Source organism: Camellia sinensis, chromosome 7 (assembly GCF_055761805.1).
Source record: "Camellia sinensis isolate YWXY chromosome 7, ASM5576180v1, whole genome shotgun sequence".
Taxonomy (NCBI): domain Eukaryota; kingdom Viridiplantae; phylum Streptophyta; class Magnoliopsida; order Ericales; family Theaceae; genus Camellia; species Camellia sinensis.
The window spans coordinates 25955376-25973255 of record NC_138967.1 but is presented as its reverse complement, the minus strand read 5'-3'; the positions used below and the strand labels follow the sequence as shown (position 1 = coordinate 25973255).

Here is a 17880-nt window from a genome sequence, read left to right as displayed (position 1 = left end):
CTTTTCCTTTAGACATTGGGTTGACCTTTTCTTTATCTTTTGCCTAACAAATATAAATAAAATATTGAAAAGATTAAAAAAAATCTTATATAATCTTATATAAATAAAATACATACAATGTTTGACTTGATTTTGTACTTACCACACGAACACGGATAACATTAAGGTCGTGCTCATCACGGATGACCACACCAACATTTCTACATGGAGTTGTAGGAGGAGGCCTACAGAAATAGATTGTGAACAAATTAAAATCTATATAATAAAGTGGTAATAGTAAGAGTAAAAAATTCAAAATTGTCTTGGGTAAAAGATTCTTTTTCTTTTTACCAATTTGGTGTTAAAGAAGGTTGTCTTGGGTTAATACATTCCTTCGATCTTTCTCTTTCTCGTTCTCGTCGCAGGCGTTGTCCCAATTGGTATGCAGAACATGGCTTTTGATTTTTTTCACGTTCTCGTCGTGCACGTTGGGCCAATGCAGCTTTTGATAACACATTATCATTGTGTGCCTAAAATGAGAATATTATATAAGAATGTGCATAAAATGTGAAGATTAACTAACTTGCTTCCCTTTCATCATGTAATTTTTCTTCCTTTTAACTAACTTTTCCTCTTCACTCGGTTAAGTTGTTAGTCATATAAGAACCAATGAAATTTAAAAAGGAAGGGAAAAATAATTTGAAAACACAAAACTGCAAACTCACTATGCACGTACTTACTGATTTTAAGACACTACCCATCTCTTTACAAAATGTACGTTGAAAAGGTAAATATTAAATCATTGGGTACGTAAAATGTGAATATTAGCATGTAATGTCTTGTACTTTCCTTTTCTCTCTTCTTGTTGTTTCTGTTGTATTAAAATGCATTTTTGTCTTTTTCTTCTTTCCTTAAGAACTTCTTATAAGAAAAATAAAAATTAAAAAAAAATTATATTATGTAGTTTCCTTTTCATCACATAATTATTCTTTCTTCTTATTTTCCTTTTCCTTTTTCGTTTTCTTCTATTTTATTTTTATTATGCTATGTTGTAGATGCAACATATTGTCTCAATGCAACATATTTTTATCATACAAATAGACAAACATGTTAAAAATTCAAATTAATGTTTATACAAATGCATTAGCATGTTGTACAAATGCTTACTTTAACATGCTTCAGAAAAACATTTCACATTCAATAAAAAGAATTGAATAAATTTTTGAAAAAGAAACTTTTGAAAAATGTACATAAAAAATAGTATATGACACTATGCAATTCCTAAAAAAATCTATATAATATTCGAAAAAGAAACTTTTAAAAACTGTTGAGAAACCATACCATGGGATGTGCATTTTCCTTTCCTTTGCCATAAGGAATAGCTTTTTTTGTTTCCTTTGATATTGTCTTGTCTTTTTCCTTTGCCTTTGCCTGTAAAAAATAAGTAGAATATATTTATAAATTATTTTTAAAATGATAAAAAAATACATGTCCAATGTTGAAGCGACTTTTAGGCTTACCTCATGAATGTGAATAGTATTAAGGTCACGCTCATCGCGAATAACAACATTAACATTTCTTTCTTGAAGAAATCGAACCTATACATACAAAAATTTTAGAGTGATAAATAAAAATTTATACACATAAATAAGAAAATTAGTAAAGGGAGGTGATATTACGGTTCGGTGTAAGTCCCCATCCACCTATAAAGTATGAGGAAAAAATATAATTAGAATAGTGATATTGTCCATAACTGTTGTACTTAAATTTATAAGAGAGGTACTTAAATTTATATGAAGAGAAGAAAGAAGAAAAAAAACTTACTTGACCAAAAATAGTGATATTGTTCATAACTGTTGTACTTCAACCTAAAAATGTTTGGTTATATAATTTTAGACACAAAGAAACAAAAAATTAGCAATAATAAAATTAGGAATTAGCAAAAAATTGGAAATGAAATGTTATTTAAATAAAATTCAAATAACATTTAAAATGAAATGTTATTTAAATGAAATGATAAATTAAAACTTGAGCACAATAAAAATTAGGAATTAGCAAAAAATTGGAAATGAAATGTTATTTAAATAAAATTCAAATAACATTTAAAATGACATTAAAATTTATTAGAAAAATCAGCCGAGTTAATCATATATATTAAAATGAAACCACTTAATGATACATGCTGTTTTTTAACAATCACATTAAAATTAAAATGATAAATTAAAACTTGAGCACAATAATTGTCCGAATTTGAACTTTTCTCTTTCTTAACTGACTTCAATTTTATAGAGATGAAATTAAAACCAAAATTAAAACCCATTATAATCATAAATATTTTGAAGTTCACCATTTATGATTTGGAAAGTCCAAACATAAATTTATGCCAAAAAAAAAATTCACCACATAAGAAAGCCATTTTATAAGCAATAATGAATAATTATTTCATCAAACAACTAAAGTAATACACACATATGCATTGACCTGAATTTTTGAAATGCAACATATAATATTATACTCCCTTAAAAATGTGAAAAAAAAAAAGGAACATAAATCTCTTGCCATATTACACATAAATGTAAAAATGCCAAGTCTTTCAAAAAAAAATTAAATAAAAAAAAACAATCACTTTCTTTTTAGAATCACACAACAAATATATTATATTTGAATGGTACAATTTTTATTTTTATTTTTTTATAATAAAATGTTGAATACATTTTTGTGGGTTAAGTTAAATACTTGGTGAATTTGATTCAAAGCAAAACAAATAATGTTAAATAGTTGGGTTAAGTTAAATACTTGTAAGTTTAATACATTTTTTTTTCATAAAGACAACTAAAGTAATATACACATATATACACTCACCAGATTTTTTTGAAATACAACATAGAATACTATACTCCTTTAAAAAGGTGCCAAAAAAAGAAAAAAGAAAACATAAACTCTCTTGCCATATTACACATAAATGTTAAAATGCCAAGTCTTTGAAATTTTTCTTTTAATTAGGAGCTCTAGTTGCTCTTGCCATATTACACATAAATATTTATCATCTGTACAACACAGAGAACTAAAATATTTATAAAAAAATATTCAAAAAAATTGATAAAAATATTTATCATCTGTACAAAATAAAAAAAAATAAAAAATAAAAACATAAACTCTTTTGCCATATTACACATAAATGTTAACATGCCAAGTCTTTCAAATTTTTCTTTTAATTAGGAACTGTAGATATTCAAAAAAAAAAATGAAAAAAACAGTCCCTTTTTTTTTAGAATCACACAACAAATATACTACGTTTGAATGGTACAATTTTTGTGTAAAAGTATATCGTAGTGATGTCTCTCTCTATATCTTGCATACATGTGTGACCCACTAAATGAAATGTTCTTTCATCAAAAGGGTGACTAAATCATGGTTGATTGCATCTATTTTTGAAAAATAAAATTGAGCATGTAGAGTTCTTCAACTGAGCATTCCAGTGATTAGTGATGTGCTTGATGGTTTAGTAAGTTGAATAGAAATGAATAATGCCTTTTTGTCAAACAATCCTATGGGCGCCTAAGCCTAGGTTTTTATTTTGGAAGGAATAAATAAATAAAAGGGAGAATAGAAGCCCCTAAGTAAAGGAGTCAGGACAACCAACCCATGATGATTATGATTAGTAAATTACTTAACTTACTCTCTCTCTCTCTCTCTCTGTTCATCAAATTTGATTAAAAGTTTGATTAAAAGTTTGATCTGATACGAATACTCCAATCCTTACTCTCATGGTCTTCTTCAAATCTTTACAAAAAAATTCCAAACTTATCCTAAAAACCATCTCCTATCTATACTATTTTTTATGAAAGAAAACCATCTCCTATCCATACTCTATTTTAAAATTTTATCAGAAAAGATTAAAAGTATTATTATTGGAGATTTGGTAAAAAAATTTGTTCATCCTTGATTTAGTGAAAATTTTGGATCTATTACGTTTTTCTTGTGTATAATAGCCAAATAATTTTGAGACCAACCTTATGTGTAAGGACCAAATTTGTGCTTAATAGTTCAAATAATTGACAGTAATTCTTTGATGAGAAAATAATTTCTGCTTAATGTTTTTTTTGATTAAAAAAATTGGCAATAATTCTGATTAAAAATTGATAGAAATTTGGTGATGAGAGACATTTCCTCAATGTTTAATAGTTCTGAGAGAAATTTGGTTCACAATAATTCTGGTTAATGTTTAATCAAAATTGATAGGAATTTGGTTGACATGATGTTTTTTAAATAATTGACAGACCAACTATTATACACAGTTGACAGTAAACACAATGTGTATAACTTTTTTTTTTTTTTTAATAGCAAACCAATTTCTGTTTAATGTTTTTTTTTATTAAAAAAATTGACAATAATTCTGATTAAAAATTGACAGAAATTTGGTGATGAGAGACACATTTTCTCAATGTTTAATAGTTATGAGAGAAGGCACGATGTTTAATCAAAATTGACAGAAGGCACGATGTAAATAATTTTAAGATTAAAAATATATATTTTTTTTTCTTAAATAATACATTTTGTACCAACTATTATACACAGTTGACAGTAAACACAATGTGTATAACCTTTTTTTTTTTTTTTAATAGCAAACCAATTTCTGGTTAATGTTTTTTTTATTAAAAAAATTGACAATAATTCTGATTAAAAATTGACAGAAATTTGGTGATGAGAGACACATTTCCTCAATGTTTAATAGTTATGAGAGAAGGCACGATGTTTAATCAAAATTGACAGAAGGCACGATGTAAATAATTTTAAGATTAAAAATATATTTTTTTTTTCTTAAATAATACATTTTGTACCAACTATTATACACAGTTGACAGTAAACACAATGTGTATAACATTTTTTTTTTTTTAATAGCAAACCAATTTCTGTTTAATGATTTTTTTATTAAAAAAATTGACAATAATTCTGATTAAAAATTGACAGAAATTTGGTGATGAGAGACACATTTCCTCAATGTTTAATAGTTATGAGAGAAGGCACGATGTTTAATCAAAATTGACAGAAGGCACGATGTAAATAATTTTAAGATTAAAAATATATATATATTTTTGTATATCATGATCTACAAAATACGCTAGTATTACATGATCTACAAAATTTTATTTTTGTATTTTTGTCAAAACATTAAAAATATATATATATAACTTGTAACATTTTTGCTTGTATTACATGATCTACAAAATTCAAATAAATAACAACTCTCCCTAATGTTAATGCAAATTAAGAAATAAACATATAAGATTTTTAATGTTCACCAATACTGCAAATCAAAATATAAGAGCAAGTAAAAAAAAAATTGTAAACCCTGACAGAATAATTTCTTAGTTGATGATTAAGTAAACCATAAAAAAAATTGTAAACACCTAATAATTTCTTTGTTGATGATTAAGTAAACAAACAAACCAAATTTTTTAAAATTGAATTTATGCACAATTTGTATATACAGAATCTTTTTATATAATGCACCTAATATTAAAAAATCCAAGGCACTTAGATTCACAGATTCACATGATTTGTGAAGATCATCTATTTTTTTTTAGAGCACTGAATTTCATTTTAAATAACAAACATAGAAAAATCAAAGCACTCAGTAAAATATATCATCAAGTTTCTTTTGAATATGATATCTCAAACCAATAATTTTGAGTCATAAAAAAATCATCTCTAAAGCCAAAAGGGGGCTTGGATTCTCCACAACCTTTTTTTTTTTTTTTTTTTTCTTTTTGGAGTGTTGAACACATTCAAGAGGCTGAACTAAACCAAGCAAAAAGTCAAACCACATTTTCATTAATTTCCTACCTAATTTTATATACAATTTTTTTAATTTTTTTGTGTAATAAACCTCTCTCTCTCTCTCTTTCTTTTTTTTTTTTCTTTTTGGAGTGTTGAACACATTCCAAACAGATCGTTATGGTATAGTGGTTTATTCAATTTAATTTCCTAATTTTTTTGTGGCATGGTTGTCACAAAAGTTTCATTCAATTTTATTGTTGTGGGATCTCTAGTGTCCAACATTGCAATGGTGATTTAAAGGGGTAGGCAACTTTTGTACTTATTTAGGATATCAAGTTAAAAAGAATCCCATATAGTGTATGTGTATATATAAGTATTTTGTTTTAGAAAATAAAATAGCAAATTGTATGATTGAATTCAAAATATAAAACTTAAAATAAATTTTAAAAAATAATAAAGTTAATATATTTTCCAAAAAAAGAAATAATAAATCATAATTACCCATATAACTAATTTAAAAAATGTCATCAAATATCAAGTAGTTCAATAATTAGAAAAATGTCTTCAATAACATCAAGTAGTTCAATAACATGTCTTCAAATATGTGTCAATAACCTTTTTTGAAACCAATTTTCAAGTGTATAACACCAAGCTAATTTAAAAATTCCATTGAGCAGAATTTTTGGCGGAACCAAAATTTATGATTTTGGTGATAAACAGTTGACAGTAAACACATTGAGCAGAATTTGGTGATTTTGGTGATAAGAAATTCTGCTTTGAAAACACATTGTGCAGAATTATTCTAATTGAGCAGAATTCTTTGAAAACAGAATTCTTTGAAAACAGTGGACAATTAAAATTATTCTCAGTAAACACATTGAGTAGAATTCTTTGAAAACACAGTTGGCTCAATATCAAAGCAAAATAATAACAGAAGCTGCACCCAAACGTTACCAAAGCAATAAACTAACCGAGCAGCCGAGCTTTTTATTTTTTATGGCTCCAAGTTCCTGATTAACTAACCGAGCAGCCGAGCAAAGTTCCTGTTTCAAGTTCAAGTTCCTGATTTCAATTAAAAAATAAGTGATATTGTTGGGTGCAAGGAGATACATGGAGCCATGTGAAACTAAGTGAATAAAATAAATGAACATTCATACTTATATATATAAATGAACTTTCGCAACCATGTGAAACTAAGTAAATAAAATAAATGAACATTCATACTTAAAATAACATACATTTTTACTCATTAAAAATATATGATAAGAATTTAATATATTTCTATCATAAATATATTTTACTGAGTAGCCATTAAGTATAAATATTTTACTGAGTAGTCATTGGGTGCAAGGGGAACTTCACTCTGGATGATATATGCTGGTAGTCATTAAGTATAAATATTTTACATTGATGATATATGCTGTTAATGTGAATATTTTACATTGATGATAAGAAAATATATGTGAATATTTTCTTAATCATCAACTAAGAAAATATATGCTGGTATAAATATTTTCTTAATCATATTTTCTTAAAATGCTATTCTTAATCATTAAAATACTATGTGCCAAATATGTTTTTCAACTCACATTTTTCCAGATGTCATTGTGCCAAATATGTCACATTTTTCAACCTCTAACACCATTCTGCGAGGGGACCATTTTCAAAATAGAAAGTCACAGCGGTAAACATCATCATGTTTTTCAAAATATGTTTTTCAACCTCTAACACCTCTGTTTGAAGTTCTTAATCAACTAAGAAAATATTCTTAATCAATATTTTCTTAATCATAAACTAAAGTATAAATATTATAAGAATTTAATATAAATGAACATTCATACTTAAAATAACATACATTTTTACTCATTAAAAATATATTATAAGAATTTAATATATTTCTATCATAAATATATTTTACTGAGTAGCCATTAAGTATAAATATTTTACTGAGTAGCCATTGGGTGCAAGGGGAACTTCACTCTGGATGATATATGCTGGTAGTCATTAAGTATAAATATTTTACATTGATGATATATGCTGTTAATGTGAATATTTTACATTGATGATAAGAAAATATATGTGAATATTTTCTTAATCATCAACTAAGAAAATATATGCTGGTATAAATATTTTCTTAATCATATTTTCTTAAAATGCTATTCTTAATCATTAAAATACTATGTGCCAAATATGTTTTTCAACTCACATTTTTCCAGATGTCATTGTGCCAAATATGTCACATTTTTCAACCTCCAACACCATTCTGCGAGGGGACCATTTTCAAAATAGAAAGTCACAGCGGTAAACATCATCATGTTTTTCAAAATATGTTTTTCAACCTCTAACACCTCTGTTTGAAGTTCTTAATCAACTAAGAAAATATTCTTAATCAATATTTTCTTAATCATAAACTAAAGCATCAGATTAACCAATCTACTATAATCTCAAGTCTGGAGCAAATGAAACGAAATGGTGGAGTCCTATCTTTTAATGATCAAAATATAAAAGTATTTAAATATATTATTGTATCCTATTTTGTATCCTATAAATTGTAAATTGTATCCTATTAATGATCAAAATCTCACCTCTGTTTGTAGAAAATTTTAAAATCTCAAGTATAAATTTTATGATATATTGTATGATAGAAAATTGTATCCTATAAATTGTATTCTATTAATGATCATAAATATATTTTATGATAGAAAATTGTATCCTATAAATTTTAAATTGTATCCTAAAGTATTTAAATACTTTAATGATCAAATTTACTCCAGACTCTGCGTTATAGTAGATTGGTTAATGAGTACACTCTTGACTTATTATATACTCCAATTGAAACCAATGACTTATTATATTTCTATCATAGATGATTAATATATATATATCTATATGCATATGTACACTCTTGACTTATTATATACTCCAATTGAAACCAATGCATATGCACACGATCATCATCAAGATATGAGAGAGTATTAACTATAGATATATATCTATATATATAACACACGATCAAATCCAATATCCAATATCCAATATCTAATTGATGGGTTACATATTATTTCATATGTTCATGAAGAAGGCACAGACACAGAGATGGAGGATTGAACAGAAAGCAAATTTATAGATATATATATATCTATATATATATATATATAACACACACGATCATCATCAAGATATGAGAGAGTATTAACTATAGATATATATCTATATATATAACACACACGATCAAATCCAATATCCAATATCTAATTGATGGGTTACATATTATTTCATATGTTCATGAAGAAGGCACAGACACAGAGATGGAGGATTGAACAGAAAGCTGGAAAACCCAAACAAAGAAGAAACTGTAAGTTAATGCGCATGAAAATTAAACGCAGCAGGGGAATTAAAAATTAAACGCAGATGAAAATTAAACGCAGATGGAGGATTTAAAAATTTATTAGAAAAATCAGCCGAGTTAATATTAAGTGGTTTCATTTTACCGAGCAGCATGTATCATTAAGTGGTTTCATTTTACCGAGCAGCCGAGTTACCTCTGTTTGAAGTTCCTGTTTCACTTGGAGCCAGAGTGAACAACGGTAAGCTCTGATGAAGGCAAAAGCTGAGGGAAAAAAAAAATTCAAGAAGAAGAACAAAAATGAGAGAATAAAAATGAGAGAAAGCATAAGAGAAAGGAAAGGAACCCAGCATATATGGATTCAATAATTTTGAATTCAACCCAGCAGTTCAGGAACAAAAATGTGCTTCTCTCCAACCCACCTCTGTTAGAATTCAGCCCACCTCTGTTTGAATTCAATAAAATGTTGACATGTGCTTCTCTCCAACCTTCTCAATTCAATTTCGTATGTGCTTCTCTCCAGCAGTTAAGAGTGCAGTAGTATTTTTCTGTCAAGCTTCACATCTCATCAGAGAGTAGGAATGGAAAGAAGACAGAGGGTATGGGGGAGACAGGGGGAGACAGAGGGTATGGGCGGGAAACCTTTGAGACACTCTTGTTTTGATATAAACTATTGATCTCAACCATTGATTTTTATTAGAATGGATCTAAACCATGGGATCAAAATGTATCTCACATACATTTTTAAGACATTTTCAAAAACACTCTTGACTTATTATATAGATAAATAGCAATTTTACTGTGTGGTTCACCGTTGCATCTTTTGAGGACCATAAACCATATTATGAAGGGAGTTGGCTTTTTAGCTTTTTAGCCTTTTTAGCTATTTTAGCCTGGGCTTAAAAGTTTGGTTTGGGAAGAATTTTTTGGCTTTTTTGAGTTTTTTTGTGAGAGAAGAATGTAATGATTATGGGTTGGATGTGATGTTTTGTTTGTTATGGCTAAAATAGCCTATTTTATTTTTTGTAGCTAAAATAGCCAAAAAAATCTGCAAACCCACTTGCCAAACACAGGCTATATTACTTGACAGGTAGCACGCCATTCGGATCATGGGCTGGTTTAATTACATTTCTTTCTACTATACTAACACAAAAGTAGTACAAATATCTATCTTATATATTAAGGGATTATTTGGGATGTTCTAAATAAGTGTATTTTTTGACTTTTTATGAAATATGGGTTGGGTATGAGTTGAGTTTGAAATGATGTGATAGAGAGGTAATGCGACTTAAATAAGATGATGTAATTTAAATAGGATAGTGACTTTTTGACTTTTTTGGATTTTTTTGAGGATGTCAAACTTGGCCTAAGTAAAAGGGGAAGTTTTTAACTTCCAAAGTCTGTAGGAGCTTCAATATCTCAATCTGAATTTTTTAAATTTTATTTAAAAAAGAAAACTCAGCATTTATTGATTTTGTCGAAATCTCCTAATCAGCATTTATTAATTTTTTTCAATTCACATGTCTTTCCGCATGCCTGCATTTATTTATTAGGTCAAAATCTCCTGATTAGCATTTAAAATTCCCTCATACAAATAATTATAGATACAATCCGTATATAGTTACTGCAGTACCATTTTCAACTCCTCTCATACACTATAGTTAATAATAAGATTGTTAAATTATTTTAATAAAAAATCTTAAAAAACATAATTTGTATATTAAAAAAAATCTAAAATAAATATAAATATCTATAATTATCCCGTGCATAGCACGAGTGATAGGCTAATTTAACATAATAGAAAATATCATTTACTATTCTAGCCATCCGCCATTCAACATTAAACCCTTTTTGTTGGAGCATTCTCACCAGAACTTGGGAATCTGTTTTAACACTTACGTATTTCATCCCACTCTTTAGCGCCCATTAGATTGCTTCCAAGCATGATTTCGCTTCCGCCACCAATGGAGATTGCAGTGGATGCGTCAGTAAGGCTTGTTGATTGATTATTTGGTTCCTGTTATCCAAGCAGATCCTCGCTATCCCCGCATTTTGATTAGTATACAAATTGATTCGGTAGAAATAATCAAATTTACAAATTGATTTTGTAGTTTACAAATTTTGTAATAATCAAATTTATAAAATTATTCAGATTTGTAAAGGGAAAATACAATACAAACTAATAAATTTTAGAAAATTTTCTTAATAAAAATTGAAAAAACTGAAAGGCAGTAAAAAAAAAATTATGAGATTTATTGACTATTTTATTGAAGCCATATAATGTCCTAAAATTTTGTTTTTGCTTGCAATTGACTAATTTGAATTATTTTGTCATTATGATTGAAAATATATGAAATTTGTAAGGTATCATGTGAACTTTAATGTTGATAGCTTGTGTAAAATTGAAAATATGACATAACAATAATGATGACTGTTAAATGACCCTACTCATTAAAATTCCTGATTACACCATTGTTTGTAAGTAGTGGAATTCTTTTCTTCAACTCTGCGATTATTCAGTTTTTGTTTTCTCTACGTTCTTAGATTTTCTAATAATTCACTTTTAAGTTGTTATATCTTTCTCAATGTTTTATCTTTTGTTGATGCTTAACGTATGTCACCTCAATTGTTCTCTTCATTCTAACTATTGTCTCACAGTTAGAGATCCTATTATCTTTGAATTGTCTTTCTTCTGTATCAATAGAATTGTGTGAGAATTTCAAAATTTGATCCAACAATTGAAAGTGTATTACGATAGAAGGTTTTCATAATCAAGGGCTCCATGCCCTATCACACTTTTTTTTTTTTTTTTTTTTTTGGCGTGTACAATGGTTTTTCCTTTGATTTGAGTGATTCTTTGGCATCAACCACATCAAAGTCCTTTTTGTCTTTTTCAGAGTTATATGGTTTTACTTTTACAATTTGCTTTTATCTTTGGATTCTCTTTCTTCTGTATCAATAGAATTGTTCAAGAATTTCAAATTATAATCCAATGATTGAAAGTGTATTAAGATAGGACTTCATAACCAAGGATTCTATGCCCTATCTCACTTGTTTTTGGCCTGTATACAATGGTTTTTCCTTTGATTTGAGAGATTCTTTTCTTCAACCACATCAAAGTCTTTTTTTCTTTTCTAGAGTTTTGTGATTTTGCTTTTATAATATGCTTTTGTAGATCATGCGCAAGGTGTCATTTGATAAAGTCCGTAGTTTTGGTTTTCTATTTACAAAAAATATACTTTTTTTTTTGGTAAAAAATAAAAATAAAGAGTAACAATGTTTAGAAAAAAAGAAAAATAATATAAAACACATGTTTAGTGACTTGCTCTTTTAACCCATTCTCAATATTTTGTAATTAATCAATATACAAAAGGTGAAGAAATTTTCAACTAAGAAACTCGTAAACTAACTAAAAGTAAAAGGGCAAAAAAAAGATTAGACTAATTGTCTTAAAGCTCAAAGCTGAAAAAATACACGAGATTGCCAAAATAAATAAATAAATAAATAAATAAATAAATAACATGAAGGCGTAATTACAATAAAATAATCTTGAGTTTTTAATTTTGTTAATTTAAACGTTAATCTTTTAATTTGTTGTCAATCTAAATCATTGGCTTATTTTTGTAAGTAAAACCGACAGAAAAATAGTATTTTAGTTATTAAACTCAATGTAAATATATATAAAATGTCTAAAATATTTTTTTTATTGAGTTTAATAACTGAAATAAACCTTTTTTGATTAATTTTACTTAATGAACATATAAAAAAATTAGAATTTAAATTAATAAAATTAAAAATAGGATTTATTTTGTTATAAGGGTCAAACCTTTTGATTTTTTTTTTAATAAATAATTTCTCCAAAAATTAAATAAAACTAATGGAGCTATAAACAGAAAAAATGTGAAAAATTAGCTTAATGATCTCAAAGCCTGGCCTGACTTAATCTTGGCCCGCAAAGCTATGGTTTATGGGTTGAATATAATTTTAGATTTTAGAATGTGTTTGGCTTCGTCCAGCCCTAGTGAAAACCCAAAATATTCGGTATTTGTTAGCGTCTTGGATAGCTAGTTTACAGACAGAATAAATCCGGTCCAGGCCATTAATTGCTCTTACACACAATAGATTGGAGAATGAGAATATATAGAGCAATGGATGTCAACAAATGTCTACTACTCATAGAGTCGAAGATAATTAGAGGGAATGAAAAAAAATAAAAATAAAAAAAATCAGATCATGGATTGAAAGTTTACAAATTTAAAGACACAAAAACTTAGGCATACATAGGTCGAAACCAAACTTCAAAGCCTCAAGTTCCTCAAGTATACACTGAGTTTGCAGCTTATTAAATTTCTTGTAAGTAATTCACAACCCACGTGCATATATATATATATATATATACAGAGAGTGTATTTGTCAAACTGACCTATTGTGAAGAGATTGAATTTGAGTGGAAATGCTTCACAAAACGATGTAAATGTTTCTGTCCTGTTTTGAATTTGAAATGGTTTCATTTTGTGGGTTGATTTATATGGAGACTCATAGCATCATGGGGATAAACATAAATAAAGAATTGTGTTTATGGTATTCAAAAAGAAACGAATTGATGCATAACGCAATCAATGTTGGTTTCCTTTTGAGATTAATAACATTTATTTATCATATTTTGTATGATATCTTATGTTTTTATCATTGTTTATCACCTTATTTGCTTGTGATTTACTCCCTTGGGAAAAATGACCAAATATAATTGCAGAGACGAAGAGGCACATGTTCACAAACATGTGAGATTTAATAATAACATAAATTACAATAATGTTTCTTGAATTTTGGAAAAAAATATAATGAGCTTACAAGTTTTGTTTTCTGTGTTTTATTGTTGTTAGTGAACTATTTTTTTTTTTTTTTTTTTGTATTTTAGTTAATTTTCTTTTTATATGAGCCTAATCTAAATGTATTTAAAAAAATAAAATATTTGTGAAGAAATCTAAAAGGATCTTTATAAATACAAAAAAAAAAAAAAAAAAAAAAGGAAAAGAAAAAACTATTGAATTTTTATATTTTTTGTATTTGAAAGGTATCATGTGAACTTTAATGTTGATAGCTTGTGTAAAATTGAAAATATGACATAACAATAATGATGAATTGTTAAATGGCCCAACTCATTGAAATTCCTGATTACACCACTATCTGTGACTAATGGAATTCTTCTTTTCAACTTTGCAATTATTCAGTTTTTGTTTTCTCTACCTTCTTAGATTCTCTAATAATTCACTTTTAAGTTGTTATATCTTTAATATTTTATCTTTTGTTGATACTTAATGTATGTCACCTCTATTGTTCTCCTCACTCTAACTATTGTCTCACAGTTAGAGATTCTTTTATTTTTGAATTGTCTTTCTTCTGTATCAATAGAATTGCGTGAGAATTTCAAAATTTGATCCAACAATTGAAAGTGTATTAAGATAGAAGTTTTTCATAATCAAGGGCTCCATGCCCTGTCACACTTTTTTTTTTTTTTTGGCGTGTACAATGATTTTTCCTTTGATTTGAGTGATTCTTTTGCATCAACCACATCAAAGTCCTTTTTTCTTTTCCAGAGTTATATGATTTTACTTTTACAGTTTGCCTTTATCTTTGAATTATCTTTCTTTTGTATCAATTGAAGAATTGTTCAAGAATCTCAAATTATGATCCAATGATTGAAAGTGTATTAAGATAAAAGGACCTTGTAGACACCCCATTTTTGACCGACCTTAAGACTTAGACGTCATCGTTTGTGCACGTGATGATCGCGCATGTTTGTGTTCGTTTTGAGTTTTCGGGACTTTTGGCTGAGCGCCTTGTCTCGGGACCTCTTAACCCTCTTCTTCTTGGTGTGTTTTTGGACCATTGTTGTGGTGCCTTTGCCTGGAGGGAGAGAGGGGCCTGAAGGCCACTTTTTGTAGCTATAGGCTACTTTTCTCTCTTATAGGCCACTTGTAGTAGCCTGTAGGCTAGTTTTCGAGGCCTTCGGCTGAGTGCCTTATCTTGTGACCTCTTAACTCTCTTCCTTTTGGTTTGTTTTTGTGCCATACCTTGTTACCCCTTGCCTAGAGGGAGGGGAGGGGCTGTCGGCCACTTTTGGTGGTTGTAGGCCACTTTTTCCCCTGTAGGCCACTTTAAGTGGCCGGTAGGCCAGTGGAAGTGGCCGACGGCCTTTTTTCAGCTTTGGCAGATATTTTTATTGCCAGTTGTGCCAGCTGTTGGGCACAGAATGCATCACACCAAGCTTGTAGCTTGTCCAACAAGCTTGAGGCTTAGAATTCTATAAGAATGGAGCTCTCTCTCCCTTTCAAGGGTTCAGAATTTTGAAGAGCAAAAAATATCTACTCTCTCTCTAGAATTCTCACACTCTCTCTATATTTGTGCCTTAAAGTGTTGTTTTTTCATATTTTTGCACACAAACACCTACTAACACCTTCATCTTGTTGCTGAGGTATTTGAAGGCCTTATTTGAGTGGTTTTAGCTGGTTTTTGCCTCAAAAGTTGTTGTTTTGCTGTGGTTCTTTAAGGGTGAGTAGTTACCTTCTTTAAGCTTTGTTTTGCTTAAGTATTTGGCCATCCTTGCATGCTCATTTAGGCCTAACTTGCAACTACAAAAAGTTATTTTTTTTAAGTGCTTAGAATGGTTGTTTGAGGCCTCTTTGGTGTTGAGAGTGTTCTACCCTCTTGTGTGCCTTATTTGCTTAGGCTTGGTGCCATCCTTTAAGGCCTTTGAAATCACCTTTGTTTGGCCTTTTCATCACTGAATTCTAGAGGAATTTCAGTGGTGGAAAGTGGGTTTTGAGACCCAAAATGGATGGGGGTGGTCCCCCCGTTTTGTGCTTTGTTTGCATGTGTTATTGGCTTAACACTTTGGCATGTTTTTCTACCCTCTTGAGGCTCTATCTTAGCATGTTTTAGGCCTTATTTTGCCATGTTATAACTCTATTTTGGGTTGGTTTGGCCTCTTGTTGTTTGCTTTTTGCACTTGTAGTGTAAACTTGCTCACTTGCCTAACATGCTTCATGAGTTAGTTTGTTATTCTAGCATGTATTGGCTTCACTCCAGTATGTTTTTGGTGTTATTTTGGCATGCTTTAACTTTGATTTTAGTTGGTGGGGTCATCTCTTGCTTGGTCTTTGTACTTGTAGTGCAATCCTCCTTGTAGGCTTAACATGCATCATGCTTTGTGCCTCTAATTCTAGGTTGTTTTAGCTCTACTCCAGCAGGTTCTTAACCTTGTTTTGACTTGCTTAAACTTTGTCTGGAATGATCTTGGCCCTTTGAGGCTTGCCTTGTATGGCCATAGTGTAGTGGTCTTTGCTAGTCTTGTGTTTTGGGACCCCTAGCATGCCTTACTTATGACATTTGTGTGATATAGCATCATTTGGTATGTAAATTCAGAGCATAAACTTCTGCCATGCTCTCATGCTTATCACTCTTTCATTGTGTTTAAAAGTTGTGCCTTTATGCCTTGTGTTGGTGGCCTAATACATGAGCATGTTTTTGTGACTTTTTGGACCTGTCGTAACTCTGTTTTGGGTTGGTTTGATCATTGGTTTCTTGCATCTTACACCTATAGTGCAATCCTACTTGTTGGTCTAACATGCATCATGCTTTATGCCTCTCGTTCTAGCTCATGTTAGCTCTATCTCAGCATGTTTTTGCCACTGATTTGCCATGTCATAACTCTGTTTTTGATTGGTTTGGTTGCCTCTTGCATGCTTCTTGCACTTGCAGTGCAATTTTGCTCACTAGCCTAGTGTATTTGGTGTTTTAGCCTATTGATCTAGCATGTGTATGCTCTACTCCAGTCCATTTTTGGCTATGTTTTAGTATGCTCTAGGTCTGATTTGAGTGGTTTTGGTCATGCATGCTTGGCTTTGCATGGCTATAGTGCATTTGGCTTTGCTAGTCTTGCACTTTGAGACCTCTAGCATGTCATATTTGAGCTTTTTGCATGGCATGGCATGATTTAACATGTTATTTCCGAGCACATAGCCTTGCCATATTCTCATGCATATCACTCTTTAATTGTGTTTGAGAGTTGTGTTTAATGCCTAGCTTGTGAGCCAATGCATGAGCATGTTGTTGTAGCTTTTGGTGTTTCATTTCCAGCATGATTTTGCCACTGTTTTGGCATGATGTAGGTCTGTCCATAGCTGGTTTGACCATGCGAGGTTGATAGTGCATGCCTCATGTGTAATGTCCTTCACTTGCTTTAGTGCTCTTGGCCCCTTAACATGTCTCGCATACATTGCTTGCATGGTAGCGTCTTGTGCATGTCACTTTAGCATCAAAAGATAAACATACATTGTTTGCATTGCATTACATTTGGATCAGACGTTAATCCAAACATGAGAAATGAGAGACGTTTCACACTTGAAGTGATGAAACGTGCCTCATTTCTTAGTCGTCGTCCCCCTTGATTGTGCATGATAGGGTGGAGGCCTCTTGAGTTTTGTGTGTTACTTGTGCATTCATTAACTTGTACAACCTTGGCTTCTCGGCCATCGTACATTGCAATGTTCGGTTGGTGGCCCGAGAGTCGACTACCGCACTCCTTTGAGCTTGAGAAATGATAAGGAGGGTGGTTGTACACACATACCCTGCAAATGACTTGCTTTGCCCTTGTTGAACTCTGTTTGCAGCAAAATGGAAGTGTGCAGAAGTAACTGGCCGACCGGCCAGAGGAAGTGGCCTATAGCCTCCTTAAGTGGCCGACAAGTGGCCTACAGCCTCCCCTGGTGGCC

At 29.9% G+C, this 17880-nt stretch overlaps 1 long non-coding RNA gene across 1 annotated transcript; it reads right to left on the bottom strand.

Annotated features, from left to right (window-relative positions):
- Positions 1 to 1498: 1498 nt before the first annotated feature.
- LOC145794614 (uncharacterized) lies at positions 1499 to 9365 on the bottom strand. The gene is made up of 5 exons (XR_014334537.1): positions 9303 to 9365; positions 6732 to 6803; positions 1804 to 1847; positions 1659 to 1682; positions 1499 to 1577 (listed from the first exon to the last, which is right to left on the bottom strand). It is a non-coding gene; the product is annotated as an uncharacterized LOC145794614 (long non-coding RNA).
- Positions 9366 to 17880: the final 8515 nt, after the last annotated feature.